Source organism: Netta rufina (genome assembly GCF_964035555.1).
Source record: "Netta rufina genome assembly, chromosome: 2".
In the NCBI taxonomy this organism is placed as follows: domain Eukaryota; kingdom Metazoa; phylum Chordata; class Aves; order Anseriformes; family Anatidae; genus Netta; species Netta rufina.
The window spans coordinates 29,254,286-29,274,874 of NC_140124.1; positions in this window are offsets into that span (position 1 = coordinate 29,254,286).

Consider the following 20,589-nt stretch of genomic DNA (forward strand, 5'->3'; position numbering starts at 1 on the left):
CAAACAGTAAGGAGAAACTGAGAAATAACAAGTCCTCACAGACAGGAGCAGTTTTCCACTGGACTTTGCTAAGGCTTTAAGAAAGTAATTAGAGAAACAGATTCTCCCTATCACACACTAATGGGAAATATGTTTCCTGTCTGTTGCCCAGATAGATCTATATATTTCTCGTGGAGAGGAGTAAGATATCTGACTGCAGATAGCACTTTCTTGGCACAGCAAATCATGAAAAAGTTTTTTAATCATGTGTAGTTTGAAGAAACTGGAAGCACAATCTCTGGTGCCCTCTTAACTTCCCTCTCTGATGGTTTGGCCATCTGAATTTTTAGGTTAACACCATTGTTTTTTAAAATGCTTAAAGGAAAGGAACATGACTAGAACTGACAGAAATCTATTGACACAGGAACAAAGCACAGGCTTCATTTTGAAATTGTAATAAACAAAATGTTCATAAACAATTTTGCAAAGTTGTGCAAATGCTGTGTCACTGTCAGTAGTAGAGCATCCTATTCCTATTGATAATCTAAATATATTTCTTTACGAGCCTGAAAATCTCTAAATAAATTTATCTTATTTCTAATAATTTCCTGTTAGGCTACTGTTTGGTTTTATGTTTCAGAGACCACCCATGGGCTTAAAGAATGCCTTCATCAAGTTATTTCAGAAACTGTCAGATGAAATCATCATAAAAGATACCAAAAAAAAATGTAAAAAGCAGAGACAAATTGTACTATTAAACTACGGAAATGTCTGAATGCAAGTTGAGAAAAGAAAGTGAGGAGAAAGGTTGAGGAGAATGGTGAATGCTAGGTGTTGTAAAAGCCCCAGTTTCACTGGTGTGGTCCCAGTGAACTGTGTGGCTTGGTGCTGACAGAAATTGGTCATAGGGCGGGATTGACAGGATTTTAATACAGCTGAAGCAATTATGAAAAGAAGACTTCACACTAAAGTGTTTTTTTTTTTAAGTCTCATCTGTGGGGTTTTAGTTCTCCTTTGCATACAATACTTTGTTAATGATCTGTTGTCATGAACTCCAAATACAATCCACAAACATAAAATCAAAACATGGGTCTAATGAAAAACACTGGATAATAAAACTTCCCATATCTCCCAACAGTCCTCAAACACCTGTTAAATTTTTGTTTTGTAGCCTGCTCTGACATGCAATGGAGATTAATGCTTATGAGTCCCTTGTCAGAATATAAAATATCACAGTTTATAGCATCATATACAGGTCAACAAAGAGTTTATATCTAAAATGCATCCACTACGTCCCACTAAGACTATTCCTAGCTGATGCCCTCTGCATTCAGATGAGAAGAATAAGTATCCTGGTCAATGCTGTACTTCAACTATCTGAAAGCAAATGCGATCTGATTATTTACTAACCTAAAGGGACTGTTGCTCAAAACTGAAGATATTTAGAATCAAAGTGATCAATACAATGAAACACTTTATTTTTGCTGTATTTAGGCATGTGTGACAAAGGAACAGGCTGTTTTAAGATCTGTTCATTTTTGTCTACATAGTAATACAGACTTGTTCACAGGGAAAAGAGCTCTCAGTCAAGAAGAATGACAGTACTGTAGGGGAGGCAGAGATAAATATTTGTCCCTCTTGTGTGTAACTACAGTCTCCAAACTAAAAGTATCTTCTTAAACCAGCGATGTTCCCTGTAGCATTTTTCCATATCAGTCCTTGGTTTATTTATTTTTTTTGTCTTCTCCAAGTAACCCCACATGCATAGGAACCAGCTCATCTATATTTTGAGGATTTCAAACTCCCCTACCCATTAAGAGCAGGCTCACTGAAGTTAAAATATCCAATCTCTGAAACCTCTGGAAAGGCAATATAACCAGACATTCCTTATTTGACATCTTTCCCCCTTGATGATTCACATTTAGATTACAGATATTACTTGCATTTGCTGGTTTGTAAAACTAGGAATTCCCTTCTATAGATCTATAACTTAGTGATGCTCTTACCTATCTGTTTTCTGTTTTGCTGCTGTGCTAAGAACAGATATCCTGCTGTTCAGCTGGACCCTTAGCATTGTGTATTTGAAGATAATCCATAGACCACTGTATTTTCAGCATCTGTGGCCATAAAGGTTATAAAAGTTGCCCCTTCCGAGTGTAATTTTAGGTTTTACAAGAATTTTGCGAGAAGATTTTCAAGCTGTGATTATCTCTTCTTGCTTTGTGTGCTATTGCTAAGGAAAAAAGGTACTAAAAGTTTTAAAAGCCATACATTCTGTAGTATTTTAAGACCTCAAATTTGCAACTAAATTATGTACTTAGCTTTACACACTTGACTTCTTCAGACTATTAACAGCTTACACTGCAGCACGTTTAAGTGTTTGCAGGATTAAGATCCACATCCTCTCTGAACCATTAAATGTTTTGGAATTGAAGAGCAGTTAGATTCCCCAAGGGGTTGTCTTTTATGTATAAACAGAGGACATCCATGGCTTGCATCTGGGATTTCTCATCTTGTTTGAGTGATCTAATCTCCTTAGTGTGTATGTGTGTATTCATGCACTTAAATATGTAGACATGGTAATGACCAGAATAGGCTTGGGGGAGGAGGGAGAAAGCAGGAGAAGGAAACATCAAATAACATTTGAAACATTTTCACCTATTTTCTGTACATTTAAAAACATTTTGTCTTCTGGCCAGTTCTACAAATTACCCACCACTTCCCTGCACTCTGCCTAGCAGAGGTCAGGGCAATTTTGAATATTCCAAACCATTGACTACCATTTAGTGTACAAACCGGAAAACAGTTAAACCCCAGGAATTTTCCTTTTCCTTTTTTTTTCTCCTCATATTAAATTTTATCTCCAGTTCTCTGAGCCCTGTCCCTTGCCCCCATACTGTTTTGAAGCAGTTCTTTTTAACTTTATATATATATATCTACACACACATGAATTATGTATATATATATTTGTTTGTGTGTGTGCCTTTCACATATAAAGTGTACGTAATGATTTCCAGGATGGAAATGGTTTCCAGGATGATTGGCTTCATTGCCATTTCTGGGATCAAAGGGAGGCTGACCAGCCTGTAGTTCCCAGGTCATCATTGCACTTCTTTAGGAAAGGAGAGACACTTGCTTTCTTCCCATCCTCAGGACTCTCCACTGGTGGCCATCACTTTTCAAAAATAACTGAGACATTTGTCAACTCCCTCAGCACATGTGACTGCATCCCACCAGGTCCCATAGATTTGTGTACATCCAATTTGTTTAAATTTTCTCTAACCTGGTCTTGTTCTACCACAGAGTTATTTCCAAATCAGTTAAATATTTACTTGGGTTTATTTGTTAGATTTTGAAAATTTTGAATCTTTAATATTTTCTACAGTTGTTTCTGGACCTTTCAGTATCTCAGTAAAGAATTATCAGTTATTACAAAACAATCTGAATAATATTTTTAAAAGATCTGAAGTTTCAGATACTGCAAATGTAACGTCCGCTGGGAATAAAAGCAGAATATCTTCTGATCCAGAGGTCATTTTATTCAGCTGTAATTTCACTCTGGGGCTATTCTCTGTACAGTAAATGTTAAGGCTGCATCTCCAACCTGTGGAAATTTATCTAAATAAAACCAAAACATAATTAACATGATATGGTCAGTCTAATGGAGCATATTTGTGAAAAACATTGCTGTGTGTACATGGAATAATTAACATTCACATATGAGACCTTGTGCCTTGTTCCATGGCAAAATTCACATTTTTCAATGAATGTAACTGCTTATAGTTTACTCTGAGCTTAATGTACAAGTGTAAACTCAGTAGTTTTAGCAGTATTTATAAATTTTATTGAATTTTTTTTTTTTTTTTTTTTTTGTATAGCTTGCAGAATACCAATAGCTGTCTAGACATACTTCCATGAATGAAGACAAAGTACTGGAATATGTCTGCAAAGTGCTTGCTTTTACAGAACCCCATCATAAATCAAAAGATAGGTTTTGTAGATTTTCACTAATACTCTAACAAAGAATATAGCGTTTTTCATGACATTTTTGTAAATGTTTGTAACCCACAGGCTCAAGAGGAGTCAACTGACTAATAGCAATTGTCAAAACTGTTTAGAGATGCATTTCTCAGCTGCTTGGGAAGGGCATATTTTGTCAGCAGCTCAGGACAAAGATGTGCTCTCTGACCTTGGCTCTGTGTGACCCTTCTGCTTAGTGGCACCGCCCTTTGGAACCAATAATGTGATCGAAGGCATTCCCCACTAGAAGCCTATGGAACTGAGAGGGCTACACATGCGTGCATGTGTGCTTGTGTGTTTGTGGTTATTTCCGTGGTAGGTTATTTCTACAGGTAGTTTTCAGTTAAAATATTCCATTAAAAGCTCAATGAATAAATGTTATAGCCATTACAAAAACACTAGATGGGATAGCTGCAAGCCACTGAGACCCAGTTGTACTAAAAAGTAAAAACATCTGTTTATTTTTATTTATTTATTTATTTATTTTTTACAAAGCTCTGCTATTGCGGGTTTTTAAAACACACACTCCAGAAAATTAAAACAAAACAATACAAACCGAGAAACTGGAAGCATTGCTCATAGCAGTATGATAACAAAATAAAAGCTACATTCTTGTTATTGATAGGATTAGCTTTTCCTCCCGTTAAAATGTTGGTCTGCTGTATATTCTGTTGTAAAACTGCAAAAGATTAGAGAACCTTTCAGACAGAAAGGTTGGTTACCTCTAGGAGTTATTGTAAATACCTTAAGGACAAGTTCTGTTTTGTTTTCTCAAGCAGACAGAGCGCTTTGGGCCAAAATTCTACAAAAATGTAAGAATAAACATTTTTCTCATAAGCTTTCCAATCCATGTAGATTGTGCTTACAGAGCTACAGCAGCATCCTGCCATGGAATAATTCTTCCTTCCTTCTAAACACTTTTTCCTGGAGGTTATTCAGGCTCTTTAAAGAGCTGCTGCAAAACTGGAACTGTATCAACATATTCACCACTACCCTGGTATTTACATTATTTCCATACAAGCTATTACGGAGGAAACCATCGTTCAAATCATCATTCAAAGAACAGTATATTTGGAAGAATCTTGAAGACTATGAATCCCATTGAACAGAAGTCCCACATGAAATATGAAATGTGAGACAACACTTTTTTTTTTTTTAATTTTACAGTTCATTTTGAAGACATTTTTTATGTCACTCATACAAGATCACTTTTTTTTTTTTTTTTGGTTAGTTTGTTTGTTTATATAGGAATATCTCTTATTTTATGCAACTTTCTAAGCCAGATATAGCAGAAAGCATATGTGGACAAGTGGACAAAGAGGTGACTGTATGTAATAATTTAATTTTCCTATTAAGGATAACCTAATGTGCTTAATTTCTACAGTTGGAATTTACTTTAATAAAAGTCCAAATACTCTGAAAATATGAGAAACATTCCTTACATATTTATAGCATTCTTTTACTTAGATGTCAGTATTGAACCAGTTCAGGACCTTAAAGAGAACCAAAACTGTATGACAACATTTCACATATCTCAAAAAATCTTTCTCAATAGAACTAAGTAGAAATGCAGAAGGCATGAAGAGTGCTGTAAAGATTTAGAGCATGGTAGCTTCTTGTGAAGGATATAATTTTAAAAATAGCTTTAATGATGATCTTCAGACAATAATGATGACTTTGAAACCAACTTTTCTTCACCAAGTCAAATGCAGAATGTACTCCAGGGTAAATGTTTTCCTGGTCATCTTTTCTTTCTGCAGTGCGCATGGACTGATTGAAGGGTATTTTGCTTCTGGTGATGATGAAAAACAGCTCCTTGATGAAGATTTCTAACACAGGGCTCTACAAATGGACAAACTTATTTGCTGAATTAAGCAATGTGATATATCACATCTTATTTTGCTATTCAGCTGTGGTTACTCAAAAGGAAGTGCATGTCCTCATTATTACTTCTCCTTATGACTATACTGTCAGGAATTGAATTTACTGGGGACAGAATCAGTCTCCTACACCTCTGTAAAAGGATTTTACATATTGTGGGGATCTTGGGTTCCTTATAAAAAATTGTTGTCCTGTTGTGACACTTATATAGACATTATAGACAGATTTAGTTTGAATATTTCAACAAATTTAAAGTTAGAAACATCAATGGGCAAGTTAAATCCTTCATCTGCTATATATGAGTGTAAAAAATCTAGACTCTTAAAATTTTGAATCTCTAGCTGAATATAAACACCTAGCTGTTCACTGAGAGTTAAACAGCTTCTGAGGATGTTAGCATGTCATTTATTTGTTGATGTCTTTAGCATCTGGTCCTACATGGCTCTCAGAACTGGGATGTTAAGATTGTTGTATTCTTATCTTAAAACAGAATCAATCCCACTTGAATTCTGCTGAAGGCAGTAGCACTTATCTAACTTGTAGTTAATTGGTCCATAGGGTTGGTCCTTAAAGGTTTTTTAGTTTTCTGAATTAGGGATTATTGCACCAGATGTAGGCATCTACTAAAGTTTTTTTATTAGGGATGAATTCATGGAATTTTTAAAGCTTGTTTTATTTAAAAAATGAAGTTTATGCAGGTTATATTTGTGCCTGTCTTTTAGTCTCTATCCACTCCAGAGACTTGTTAACCAAATTTCAAGCAAATCTGGCAGAGGAGTAGAGACATCAGCAATTTTGAGAAGAGACCCAAGCTATTACCTCACTGTAATCTAGGTGGTCATTATTCAATTTCATACCCATTTTGAGAGGAGTAGCCAGCTGTGCAATTAGTGTTTGCACAGTGGCTGGGCAGCCTGCAGGTGGAAAACTCTGTATTAGCCACAGAAGCATTGCCAATTGCCTGGGGTGAGCAGCCAACAGTATGGGAAGAGCTGGTGGGTGATGAAGTTACTTTGCTTCCTCACACACCAGCTTGGCTTCTCACTCACTTATAATTATATAAGACAGTACATTATACAAGCAATCAGGCTCAGGGGAACTCCTTTTATTTATTGTCCAAATAAAGTACACTGACATTAAATAACTGTCATGAAGAAGTAAGTCATTGTCTCCCACAGGGAAGCTGTTCTTTTATCTTGTCTTGGAGATTGATAATTTCAGAGCCACAGACAGGTCTCATCTTCTTTTCCATGTTTTTCCATTTACATATGCTAATGGCTATTCTGGCTGTGGATGTTACCAGTTTCCTAAAGCCATTGTTACAGAAAATTAAATTTCTCAAAATTGATTGATGACACAGTTAAAATTTTAACTTAATTAAAAAGAATAATTAGTGGCATGTGAGCTAACCTTGACAGTAAAAATACAGCGTAAGGAGTAGACTTAAACAAGTACTATTGCAAAAATAACTTAATATAATACACAGTTTATTATAACCCCTCAGATCCCATACCAGATAAACAGAACACCTATTGTGTCCCTGGAAACAGTACCAGAATTACTCTCCTCAAGAAAAATCAAATATCAAAAAGTCATAGATGCCGATGCAGTTCATGTGGTTGTACGAGGAGGAAAGAAAGGTGCCACACAGAAATATCTCTTTCACTACTGTGTAATTTAATATGTCTATTTTCTGTGGAAAGTGCCTTGTATTTGGGTTTCATTGTCTCATGTACACAGCAAAGGGGAGGGGAGGAAGAGGCCTTGCTCTTGCAAGGAATTGCCTATGCATAGAGCTCAATCTTCTACTGAAGCTCATATTGCACATATTTGAATTTGCATAGTCTCAAGAAGGTGTTGGCATGGAGAGGACAAAGTGGCTTTATTGGCTCTACCACTTTTCATCCTGTGACAATTTCTTCTCTACAGTTCTTACATCGAAGCTCTCTTGTTGTCCAGCTCTGGAATTGAGAAGAAGAAGAGGTCAGTAAAAGACTGAACAAAGATTCCTTGTTGGCTTTGTCCTGATTGCCAGCTCAGTGGCAAACTCCAATCTTATTTTATTTGTGCGCAAAGCTTAGGTTCATTTAGAAGCAAGCTACCAAATCAGTAGCTCAGACACAGGGAAGAAGAGAAGTGTCCATTTGAACAACTAGATAACACCGTGTATGTCTTCAATATGATTAGGAGGAAGAGGGGACAGATTTTAACTTATGCCTATGGCCTGTACCAATGTAACATCAGATTTACATGAAAATTGCAAAAACACATTTGATTTAATTTCCCTGACAAGGTTTTTTACAAGCCTCTCTCCTTCATCCAAAGGAGCATGTCTGTGGGTTTTGCTACAGCAAAGCGTCTTCTCTTTGCACAAATCATGGATATAACTTATCGATTATCTGTGTTTTAAGACACGAAAACATTTTTTATGAACTTGAAATGAGGACATTACTTCATCTGATGTCTCAACAAATACATTTGAGTTCCACTTGATTATGACCTACTGACTTGCAGGATTTAGGTTGCATAGGTTTGAGCACTCACAGAGTGGGCTCCTTTCTGTGGAACAGCCTTTCATAATCACAGAATAATCACAGAATATCCTGAGTTGGAAGAGACCCACAAATATCGAGTCCAACTCCTGGCTCCACAAAGGACCACCCAAAAATCAGACCATGTGTCTGACAGTGTTGTCCAAACCCTTCTTGAACTCCAGCAGGCTCAGTGCTGTGACCACTGCCCTGGGGAGCCTGTTCCAGTGCCCCAATTTACTTACAGGTTTAATTACTACAGGGAACACATGACTTAGTTATTTCTTTAGGTTGCAAAACTAAAAATAAAACAACACCTTATTTAAAATGAAAATTCAGCAGTCTCCCTAGAAATTACAGTCTTAGAGTTTTTCTCCATTGCTAATTTAACCTAGCTCTTAGTGAATTCACAGATCTTAAGGTCACCTTCCTCACCTTATTAAAGACAACATTTCTAACATTTCTCCTCTGTGTCTAGGTCTTCAAGTGCATTGTGCATCTTGCTAAAAAAGTCAGAGTCAATACTTTCATTTCCTGTGGGAAGAACCTACGGATAAAAAAGGTAACCCTCAGAAACTGAGGCTTAGAGTAGAGAAGCTGTTAAATGGGACATCTGGAGGGGCCATATTCTAACAGTACTTCTAGAAAACCTGATTTTTCTCAGCAACTGTGCTTGTGCAGTGTGAGGTAATGAAAGCTCCAACACTTCAATGTACAACAAATTTCCTTTGGCTATAGTAAAGCAGGGACATACCTAAGATTTTTTTTTTCTAGTTGCCATGCCTGGTTTTGTTTTGTTTTTCTTTTTTTTTTTTTTTTTCTTCCTCTTTTTTTTTCCTTGGTGCAGCTGTTTGGCTTTCAATAATGAAGCAGCATTCATTCAACCCTTCATCTCTGCTGTGATTTCCTTCAGAGTGATCCTATAAAAACAATGAATGTAAAATTGTACCTAGTTAGTATGAATCTAACTTGAGAGTAAATTTTAGGGTACAGTGACAGTCAAAGGTAGGAGGAAGCTTGGACAGGGCCCACTGACATACTGATATTCTGTGAGAAACTGATGCCCTCTGTCAATAGGTAAAATGTCCTAGAAACTTAAGGTGCCTTTTTTTGTTTGTTTGTTTGTTTTGTTGTTTTTGTTGTTGTTGTTGTTTTTTATATTGCCTTTATTTTTCTTACTGACGTATCTTCAGTAGCAGGAGCATAAAGGGACACTAGCTTTTAGAAGAGCTTTTCAGAGAGGTATTTTTGCACTGTTTCTTAAAAGATTTTAGAAAATGGGTGCTAAAAGCAGGAGTACAAGTGGCATTGGTCAAAGAGATTGAGCCAAAACACTTGGGAAAAATGAGTTAAAGTTGTTCATGGGCACCCTAGTATGTCTTATGACAATAAGCACATTTCAAGTTAAAGTACCTAAGACATACAATTTTACATCAGCATGCTAGTGTATATATTCAGAAGTCTGTATGCTTTCACAGTCTGAATGCTGCCATGTCAATTGGATAACCATCTTGATGTGCAACAAATAGTTTCCCAGATGTAAACAATCAAGATGGCCAATAACTTGGCTACGCAAGAATGGGTCCCCACATTTCGTAGCCATGTTAAAAACTGTGAAAATAATAGTTTATAGGGAATGCTATAGTTTTTCCTCCTTCTGGTGATGTTGATACAATTCAAGTTGAGTGTTGTCAGTAAAAGAAGTTCGATTATTTTGCTGCATTGTAGTCATATGGTAAATTTTTATAGCTATAACTACTCTTGCTTTATTTGCAATCCCAGCAGGGCATGGCTGAGATAGAATAATATTGCACAGCAGGGCTGTCTTATTTCACAAAACATTTCATTGAGGGTTTTGAGCTATCTCCTACTAATCAGATTTCACACCAAGGTGCCCACCCACCCAAATCAAGTGTGGTCAGTGGACCTGGCAGGTTACCATGTTCCAAGCAGTTTAATGAATATCCACCCATTTAATTTTGCTTAAGAAGAATCAGCAGGGTGGCTACACAGGGTGGGATTATTGCTTCTGCATCCTGTTGTTCTTGACTGTGGGTTTAATTCCTGCTTCGGCGATGTAAGTTGGTAATTGTAATCCGAGACAGTACATTTGATCTTGCTGCTTCTGGCAATGGAATCCCATCGAGCCACCTATTCCAAAACAATGTGGGGAGGTTTCTTGTAAACCTAAATATTGCCTGACATAAAATAACATATCTAACCATGGAGCAACAGCTGGTGTGCTGGGGATATATTCATTTGCAACCTTCTGCACTGCCTCAAGCAGATACTGCTATACATAAAAGAATTGGAAGATGACATAAAAAATATTATTTGTAGAGAGGATATTTGTTTCCACAGCTGTTTTCAGTCCTCTTTCCTTATTCCTAACATTTTGCTGGTTCCTGCCTATTCTTGTTTATCTGATGGTACCTGTGATGCATTTTTGAAACTCTAATATAACATATTCTTTGCAGAATCTTCCACTTGGTGTTGTCATTTATTTTATAGCTGTTACAATATAGATCACTGCTTACTTCCTAGGCATATTGTCAGACAGCTTTCAGGTCCAAAGGATTAAAAAGTTAAACCAAAAGCAGATAAAAACAGAATAACAGACTTTGTGGATATGCATTATTTTGCTCTCTGGTTTATGTCTTACACGGTACAAGGCAGCCCAGAATCCAGTGTCAGCTCTATATATAATTTTTTTGATAGCTTTGCTCTAGCTTTATCATTAAGGACTTAATTCAGCAATCATTTATAAACAAAAATCCCATTTCAGTTCCTGAATATGCATTCAGATTACAGAAATAAAAATAAAAAAATAATCTGTAGAAATATGACTGCAAATACAGCTATAAACAAGTGGGCTGCTAAAAGTGTTGCACAGAAGAAGATACTTAGTGTGCAGGTTTTCATCTAATCACAGGTTTTTGTAATATAATAAGAAAGATATAGCTATCTGGAAGATAGTTACATTTTCTCTAAAACGAAGTGAAGCTCTAAGACAGAAAATTAAAGATTAGTATTTTTTTGTGTTTGTTTCTTTTTTCCTTTCCCCCAGTCTGTTTGGCTCAATTACATTTCTTTCCACTCTGCCTCTTATCGTGGGACTTGTTACTTTGCAAACATAACTCAACAGGGATTCCTTAACACATTGTCTTCTGAAGACAGTTTGCTTTGTTTGTGGCTAAATTATCATATACATGTTTTCAATGTGACTGTCCTGTGACATGCTCTTGGACTTTTCAGAGAGGAGGATAGGTTTAAACACAGATCAGTCAAAAATTAAAAAAAAAAATAAATATATATATATATATATGTCGATGAGATACTATTTTAGAAACTGCAGAGCTGCACTAAGCCTTTATCTTCTAATTGCCACAAGCACCCTTGAAGCCATGATGCTGCATGGAGAACAAATCTATAATTTACACATGGATAAGATCTGCCTGAGCATCATCTCCAGGCTAACAAGTCCCAGCTTTCAGCCTTTTCTCATACCAAAGATGCCCCGGTGCCTTAGTCATCTTTGCGGCCCTTCACTGGGCTTGCACCAGTGTGTCCATCTATCCTGTACTGGGTTGTTCAGAAGGTTGTGCACACTGCTGGACACATTGCTGTACCATTACTAACTGGAAGGCAGATAGGAAGGGTAATATAGCGGAAGCTCCAGTAACATTCCAAAACTATCATATATGCTAGAATTAATGTGCCAGACCTGTGGGTTTCAACAGCTGCAGAAGTTACACAAAAGTGACTGTTAGAAAGCAAGAAATAACTGCTTTCTTTAAGAGAAATCCATGTAACCTGGAAATGAGAATTGGGCATTTTGGATCACCTTTGCAACAGAAATTAGACTATTGTGCTGATGCAAAAGGTATCAATCTCTTTACTCAAGATTTTCCCTTTTCCAGATGCAGTGGCTGGGGGCGGGAGAAGACAATGGCTTGCCTACTGTACTCCAGGAAGAAAAACCTGAGAGAGGAATAAAATGGAGTTATTGAACTAGTTAATGAGTATGCTGAAAGCATCTGTCTTCTCAGTCTGTTTATAATTTTTCAAAAGAATGCTAATATATTTTGACATGACAGAATGAATGAATAGAAAAAAACAACGCCACTAGAGGGGGAAAAAAAAAAAAAGGAAACCAAAGTCTCAAGAGGAATGGGAAATGAGAAAATTTCATGTTCTTCCATAAAGAGAATCACTCTTTATCTAAATTCCTAAACCCCATGTTGAAAAGCATAAAGTAATGCATTTAATTTCCTGGAACTAGGTAGTCATTTATAACAGATCATCTTGGGGTATATTTCCTGTTAATGTAAATGCTGAGCTTCTGGAATAAATCAATCTTTTGTCCCCCCCCCCTCCTAGGACCATTTTCAAAGGACACTATTGAGAGATGCTGTCAAATCTGAATGTTTGGTTTCTCAGCACTTAGAAATGAAACACTTTATAACTGCATATATCATCATCAGGGGGTTAAAAATAATTAATACCAACTTTTTTTTTTTCCCCCTTCTTTTGCTTAACAAGTAAGACTGAATCTTTCCTAAGTCTGGAAGCTTTTCATCTATATGCTGAATGTACTGTTCAGCATCAAGGCAAATCCCAAGTTAAGCTATCAGAGCTGAAAAACAACAATACCATCGCCTTATCTAAAGCCTTCCTTTAGAGGATTCAGAAACATTCAGTAAACATTAGCAAATTTAAGTAATTCTCTGTGAAGCAGATAGTCAAAATTCAAAAGCCTGTAAGTGCCAGGAAATCCATTAGCTCCCTGTTATCAAAGGGCATCCCAAAGAGTAAGCCAATGAAAAATAGAGTATGTTAGAAGAAAGTCAGTCACAGATTACACAGACTCTTACTGTCAAAAGTGTATAACTTGAGAAAGAGCTGATGTATGAAGTTAGTTTCCTTTCCTTTCAGGTTCTGATTAAATGTGTGTTAGACTTGATAGGAAGCCTCTTGTTTTCATGGGACTCAACTCCCACATTCAAAAAGGATTCTGAAATTTGACCTGACTATTACAATAAAAGCATCTGAAATGGCTTTATTTTATTTATTTGTTTGTTTGTTTTTGAATGTAGGACTGCAATCTCACCCTTGGTCATGTAAAGGAGAGTAATGTCTTTGGTGGGAGCCACGCAAAATGTTGAGAATTCTGGATCACATGCCAAGCTCCTGCTGGACTCTACCCCATGATACTGGTTAAGAGAGATTCTAGAAGATCAAACACACATCAAATCTCATTGCTTCTATAAAACAAATAATCAGCTTTTAGTGGCAATAAGCCTGGAAACTAAACTAAGTCTCAAGTCTCTACACCTCCTTGGTGGGTGGCTATTTAAATTCATCTGAAATCTTTTGGCACAGCATAAATAACCTCTCTAGTGAGTTGTCATTAGACATATTGGTTTTACTCGCCCTCTGTACCTGGTTGGTATAAAATAACACCATCAATCTTGTAAAAAGAACCCCTTGTTTTGCTCCTCCAGCCCAGTTACCACCACTGTCTCTCTATAAGTCATGAATACTCTTAGCACAGCAGGAACACATTAATGATTTATTTTTTCTTGGGAATACCCTTATTACAAATGATTTTGTTACCTTGCTGGGTACTCTCACTGCAGGACGTTGTTGCTAATAGATCCCCTTGAGCATTTGCAGTCTACATTCCTCGTTTAACTGGATCCCAGGTGCTATGCATGTTAAATACCTCATCTATAATCTCTTTAAGCATGAGATTTCTGTCACAGTATCTTTTGTTGGCTAGGCAATTTCTTGTAGCAACAGTAAAAGCAGCACAAGGCTTTTCTAAAATACATGGGAGAAGTTGCAAGTTGTAGTTATTCACAGCTGTCTGCAGCAACAGGCTCATATTTTGGGAGAACATCAGTTCCAGCACCCCTTATCTCTGCCACTATCTATGACTTCTCAGTTTTATGAAATCCTGGATCAATTTCACACTATCCTGTTATTTTCTTATATGCCTCTCAGACTATGTCACAGAAGTTTGTGAGCATTAAAGCCCAAGTGAGTTTTACCATAGACTGCAGTGGGGGCAGAACTGAAGAGTAAGATTTTTTGAGCAAAAATCTTACTCTTCATGCCTCCTGCAAGATTTTGTTAGTAGAGCCCTACTTACACAGAGAAGGCCTTAAACCTGAGGAAAAGGTTTGAGAGGTAAAACGACACAGAAGACAGCTGGTTGGCTGGTAGGTCTTGCATTAACAAGGTCCTACAACTGTGGGATGTGCTGAGCTAGGCAAGATGGAGACTGTGCTACGGAGGGGAAAGACTGAAAAGCTGTGAGATGTCATTTGGCTGGGGAAGGAATCAGCCAGGAAGGGTGGTTCTGAGTCATACAAAGAGAGGTCTGTCTGGTGGAATTGTTTTATCTTTTTTTTTTTGTTTGTTTATAGAGCAGCTGTGAAGAGAATATCTAACCTGAGAGGATATCTGAGTTCGAGTGACCATTTAGCATGTATCTGGGGCATGCAAGCCCCTTGGATTGCACCTTTTATGGACTGCAAACCTAAAGGACAGTGGTATTGAGAAAAGCTTATGCATTGTGTCATTATCTTTTAATAAATACACATAGAATGGATTTTATTTGGAGATGCTCAAGGACATAGTTTATTTTTTTTTCCTGAAGTATTTCTGTCTTGTGCATATTCTTCTATGCTTTTGCACATACTCCTTGTAACTGCAATTGTAGCTTATGCATGATTAGTCAGTCATGAAGAGCTAAGTTCTGCTATTTTTCTCATGTACATTCTTCCAAAATAAGATCTTACTGAATAAATGTAAAAAGGTAAAAGTGTTTGAAAATGAATATTGCTCCATAGGTATGACATTTTGCATCTTTTATTCCTCTTTACAAAGAATGAGAAAATGTAATTGTAAGATTAATTCAAGACACTTATGGGAGAGAGACACGTGGAAACAAAGAAATACAGATTGACACGATACTGACACTATTTATAAACGTAAACTGAATAATAAGCCTTCTGTTTTTCCAAGTAAATGTTAATTCATCTAAGTGACCTACTGTAGTGTTTAAACTATGGTAACACATCTGTTCATATGTGGAGAATAAAACACAGAGTACCATATTTCATCTACAGTATAAACATGAGACATTATAAAGTCTCCTCAGCTTTACAGTTTCCACAGAGAAATTGCTTGCAAAGTTGTCTGGACGTTTTAGTCAGATTCTGAAGTGCTTGTACACTTAGAAGATTCGCCTTGAAAAGAAACAGGGAAAAAAAATTAAATGGATTGTGGAACTATGGAAAGCTGCCTATAAGGAAGTCATTTGTTTGTGTGTGTAGTTGATAGTTTTTGTGCATTCCTTTGAACCTATCTGTAGACTACATGGCAGATGGGCCTCCCATGTCCTGCTAAGCATTTTCCTTCACTTACCACCCTTACAGATAACACGGGTGGGATGGCCAGGGAGGGAATGCACTGCTCACCCAGGCAGCTCACAGGCGTGCAGCCAGGGCTGGCGGAGCAGTATGTCAGCCACAGGGTACGCTCGCTGCACAGCATTGTGCCTGGTGTACATGTCAGGGCCAGGCCTCTGTCAGTGAAGGGATAAAGGACAGCCAGGTTGCTGCTGACAGGAAGGGAGGTAGGTAATGTTGTATGCTGTTGGAGAGAAATGTAGGTGACAAGGTGGCAGGGTGGTGGCTGGAGACATGGGAAAGAGACCCACCGAATTGCTGCATCAGGTGACTGCTGACCTGTGGGCTGTTCTGACTTCCAAACAGTGGCTGGTCAGGGCCTGTTGCTCACTAACTCCTTGTCCAAGTCACCAACACTTAAACTACAACAGTTGCTGGATTTCAGATGCTATTCATTGTCCGGCTTACTTTTCCAACAGACAGTATTTTCCTATAGTTAATTAATTTGCAATGTATTTACTTGTTACATCCTTGGTACTTCCTAATGTACATCCTAATTTAATTAATCGCAGTTTACCAAATGCAAGACAGTCCTATAACTTCACAAGCTGTAACCACAGAGAAGCTTTAATGTCATTTATACATCATCTTTGCAAACATTGAGCTACGTTCTGGATAAAGACATGGCACTGGCTGTAGCAGCCATGGGAATTACAATAATTCATACGTAGTACTGAGCCATCTGAGATATCTGCAGCCTTCCCCCTCCAGAAAGATACCACAGGCCTCATCTTCAGTGTGCTTGTCAGCTAGAACAGAGCAGCACCTTCCCTTCCACCACTGAGGAGACAAAATACACATTTGTTCCTCTCACTGGGACCTTGGTAGGTTGAACAGATGTACTAGACTCACATTAACTAATCTTTAAATCTTTGTTGGTTTGGGACTGAGCTATGCATTCTCCAGAGCTTCTGTAATATTGATCAGTTCTCCCATATTTAACAAAAAATTATATACAAACTGCATATATTTTCTACAAGTTGAGGAATTTCAATAATGCCTCAGCTGTATAGCACAGCTTGGCTCCCCAGCTCCAGTGGAGTTTAGTTGGAAGAGCTGTACTGAAATAAATTGCAAAATAAGTTTATTTTCTGAGCTGTCAAATATGTTTGCCTTATAGAAAACACATGAAATTCTGCACTTATAGTTACAGCTAACATCTAATCTTTATTTAGTGAAAACAGCTATTGACACCAATGGCAGGAAGGAACATGATAGAGTAGGAATGTTTGGTTTGGATTAAGGTGCTTTTTCCCTTTTATAACCTCTCTCCCAAAGAACAGGGTCATTGAATGAATGGTGTTTGCTGGGACACAATCACTCTTTTTGCTTGAAGACAAAAGGATGAGGGATTAGCAAAGTGGATGCACCCCATGCTTAGCAGATAATTGATCTGTTTTACCACAACACTTTACAAGAGGAATCTACATCCTGTTAGACAGCCAGTGTTTGTTCCACTGAACCAGGCTCCTGCAATGCAAAATGTAAACGTTTGGAATGAAAATGTAATTTTTTATTATTATTATTATTTTTTACATTTTTTTGAACATTTAATGAAAAGCAGCCCCTTGAAACTGACAAACTCTGTCCCTCATCTGTCCCTCATCACTTCAGTATTGGTTTCATGTTTCATTTAATAGGATGCCAGCAGGAGAGCAAACTTGTGGCTGGGAGTATCTCCTCTTCCACCAAAAATATTTCCCTTTCTTAATGGAATACAGGTAGAAGGCATAGGCTAAACTGCTGGAAAACAATGGAATAGCATAACCCTGAAACACTGCTGAATACTCTTACAGTGCTGACTGTGGAACTGTGCCTAAAATGCCTAAAAGCAAAATTGACATGTTGACTCTTCTGTATGGGAGAGCTGCAATAAGTTTAGAGATGCTGAGAAACACTGAAAAGAGGACTTTGTCTGAAAAATCTTATGAGTCTAGGGATTAGGTCCAAACCTGGGTTTACAGGCTATGTTGTGAGCACTGACTTGAAACTGCCTAGTCCTTTCCCTAGACTTTGCACTATATTTTGTCTGGTGACATACTTATAATCCAAATATTCATCGAATACAAAGCGCTAGAATATTTTCATCTTTTCCTTTGATAACATGTTAAAGGGAAATGGAAAATACTGAATTTTGTAGGGAACCATATGATAGGAGCATTATGGGGCAGGTGGGAGAGTATCTTGTAAAGTTCAGCAGTAGCTCACCACAGTGGTTCTGTGTTTCTACACTCTGATTTGGAGGTGATTTGGATGCTCCTGCTCAATTTCAAAAAGACGAAAAATGCTAAGGTATAATTTTGTAGGCTTGTTCCTGCATGAAATTCCTCAGGCACCGAGAAGTACGTGGCAATTGAAGCTAAGAGTGGGGTTCTTGTGGTTGATGTTCTGGTCTTATCTCCAGATGGTTCTGCAGAAACTGAGTTGTTGTGGGATAATCACTGTTTAAAATACTCAAGAAAAAAAAAAAAAAAAAAAAAAAAAGTTGGGCAGAAATGATTAGTTATTGTAAGAGGGAGAGGTTATCACAGAGAAAAACAGAAATCTGCACCTGTGCTATTCAATATAGGCATAAATAAGCTGGGCAAAAAATTGCAGGAAGCTGAGAATTTGGTGAAGATCCAAATTCAGGGTAGTCAAAATGAAATGGGCCATAAAGAGGTACAGGGAATGGCTGGGTGGTAAACTGGCAGATAAGATTTTGCTTTGATAAATGCAAATAATAAACATGGGACAAGGCAATAATCTTAACTATACATGAAGGACTCTTATTAGTTATTGCCACTCAGAAAAGATAACTTGTAGATGGTTCTCTGAAAACTTAATTTTAATGCTCGGCTGCAGTCACAAAGCAGCAAGCAGAATGGTTAGCTTTATTTGGAAAGGAACAGAAAACATTGCTATGACCCTACAGGAGTCTGTGGGGTGCCCCATGTCTGAGAGTCTGTGTGTATTCATGTAAAGAGAAGGGTGGTGAAGGCGCCCATGGTAAGGAATTGCTTCCATGTCAGGGGAGAGTCCCTGTGAAGCTAATACTCTTTTGCTTGAAAAAATTTAGCACAAACAAGGAATGTGATAAGGTTTATCAAACTTGAGTGGGAAGAGGGAAACAAAAAGGAAAAAAAAAAAAAAAACAAAATCTTTATGTCTTGTAACACAAGGAGTAGCAAGCATTTGGCCAAATAATCAAAACTGCAGTCTAAAAATAAATAAATAAATAAATATATTTTTTACTGTATAGTCTAAATGAATATTTGAAGTACAAAGTATTTAAATTATTTTAAAAAATAATGTTTGGAAAGTCATCAGAGACTGAGCTATCTGAGGACTATAGCACAAGAAACAGTGCTAAGATGACAAAACTAGGCCAATATGCCAAGGAAAGTTTAAAAATGACAATTTAGACTTATTATTCCTCCACCTTCCCTTCCCTTCCAGTTCTCAGTAGAAACAAGAGTTTTCTGCATACATGTATATCCCCAATGTTGCTGAAACCTCACTTCACAATTATCCCCAATTTATGCTACTAATCACGTTATCTGATCAAGATTTTCTGTGTATTAAATGCTTTTCTCTAAAACATAGGTTGTTTAAGTCTGTCTTTGGTGCGTGCTGTAACAATAAGGTGCAAAACAGTCAGACACTACAGATGGAAACACGAAGGAGTGAATGAGCTGCCCCATATGGTTGCTGTTACGGTTTTAAGCTAATAGGGATGGAACAGCTCCTGCTGCACCTGTATCAAGGCTTGGCTTGAAATGGGCTGTGCTGAAAAAGTGCAGATTTTAATCTCAACAACATTTTATAGCATGTATCTAAGGCATTAGAAGTATCCATGTGTTGAAATAATAGAGAGTACTAAAAGTGAGTGAATCTAGTTCTGAAAACCCCACAGTGCGATGCTCTGTTTAATTTAGTTATGTGTGCTGGGAAGTCAGGCACCTGGATTCCCTCTACAATGTGCCATTTCCTCTTAAAAGCAAACAGCTACTTTTATCTTGAAAACAAAATCTAAAATTCCCAGTTCTTTCTCAGACTTGCTACATGAATTTGCGCTTGTCTATTTTGTTTGTTTATTTATGTGATTTATAAAAGAGGATACTAAGGTTTTTAAGGCTGTTACAACAAACAGCAAAATTATCTTATTGAGAATTGCAAACTTTGTAAAATAATTTTATGAAGTCTTTTCTTTAATAGCAGGTAAGGAAACACAGACATTTCTTAGACCTATTTATGTAACAGGTTGATCAGTGTGGCTTCTTCTTGTCTTAAAATACATGCATGCATAAATTTTGTACACAAACTTGGAAAAACAGTTACTTTAAAAAAAAAAAAAAGTAAAGAAAATAAAATTATTTTGTTACGTTGCACAGTTAAGATAGAATTAGGGATAAATCAAAGAGTATTTTTCAGTGAATTAACATTTCTTTTATACAAAAGTAAATATGGTTCTCTGGTATCTTGAACCTTATTTTTCTTGACACACTATCTGCCTGCAACTCTGTTATCAAATAAAAGAGTGGTCTTGGGAAGATAAAAAAGCAAATCACAGATGCAGCATTATCACCACAGACTAGGTTGATTATCACAGGTGTTCCAGGTCAGAACAGGCAGGAGTGTTGGTTACTGAGAACTAATTTTTGAAGTGCCCTTTGCCATGGAGTTGTAAAAAGCTTTCTGATGTTCACAAGGCTTACTTA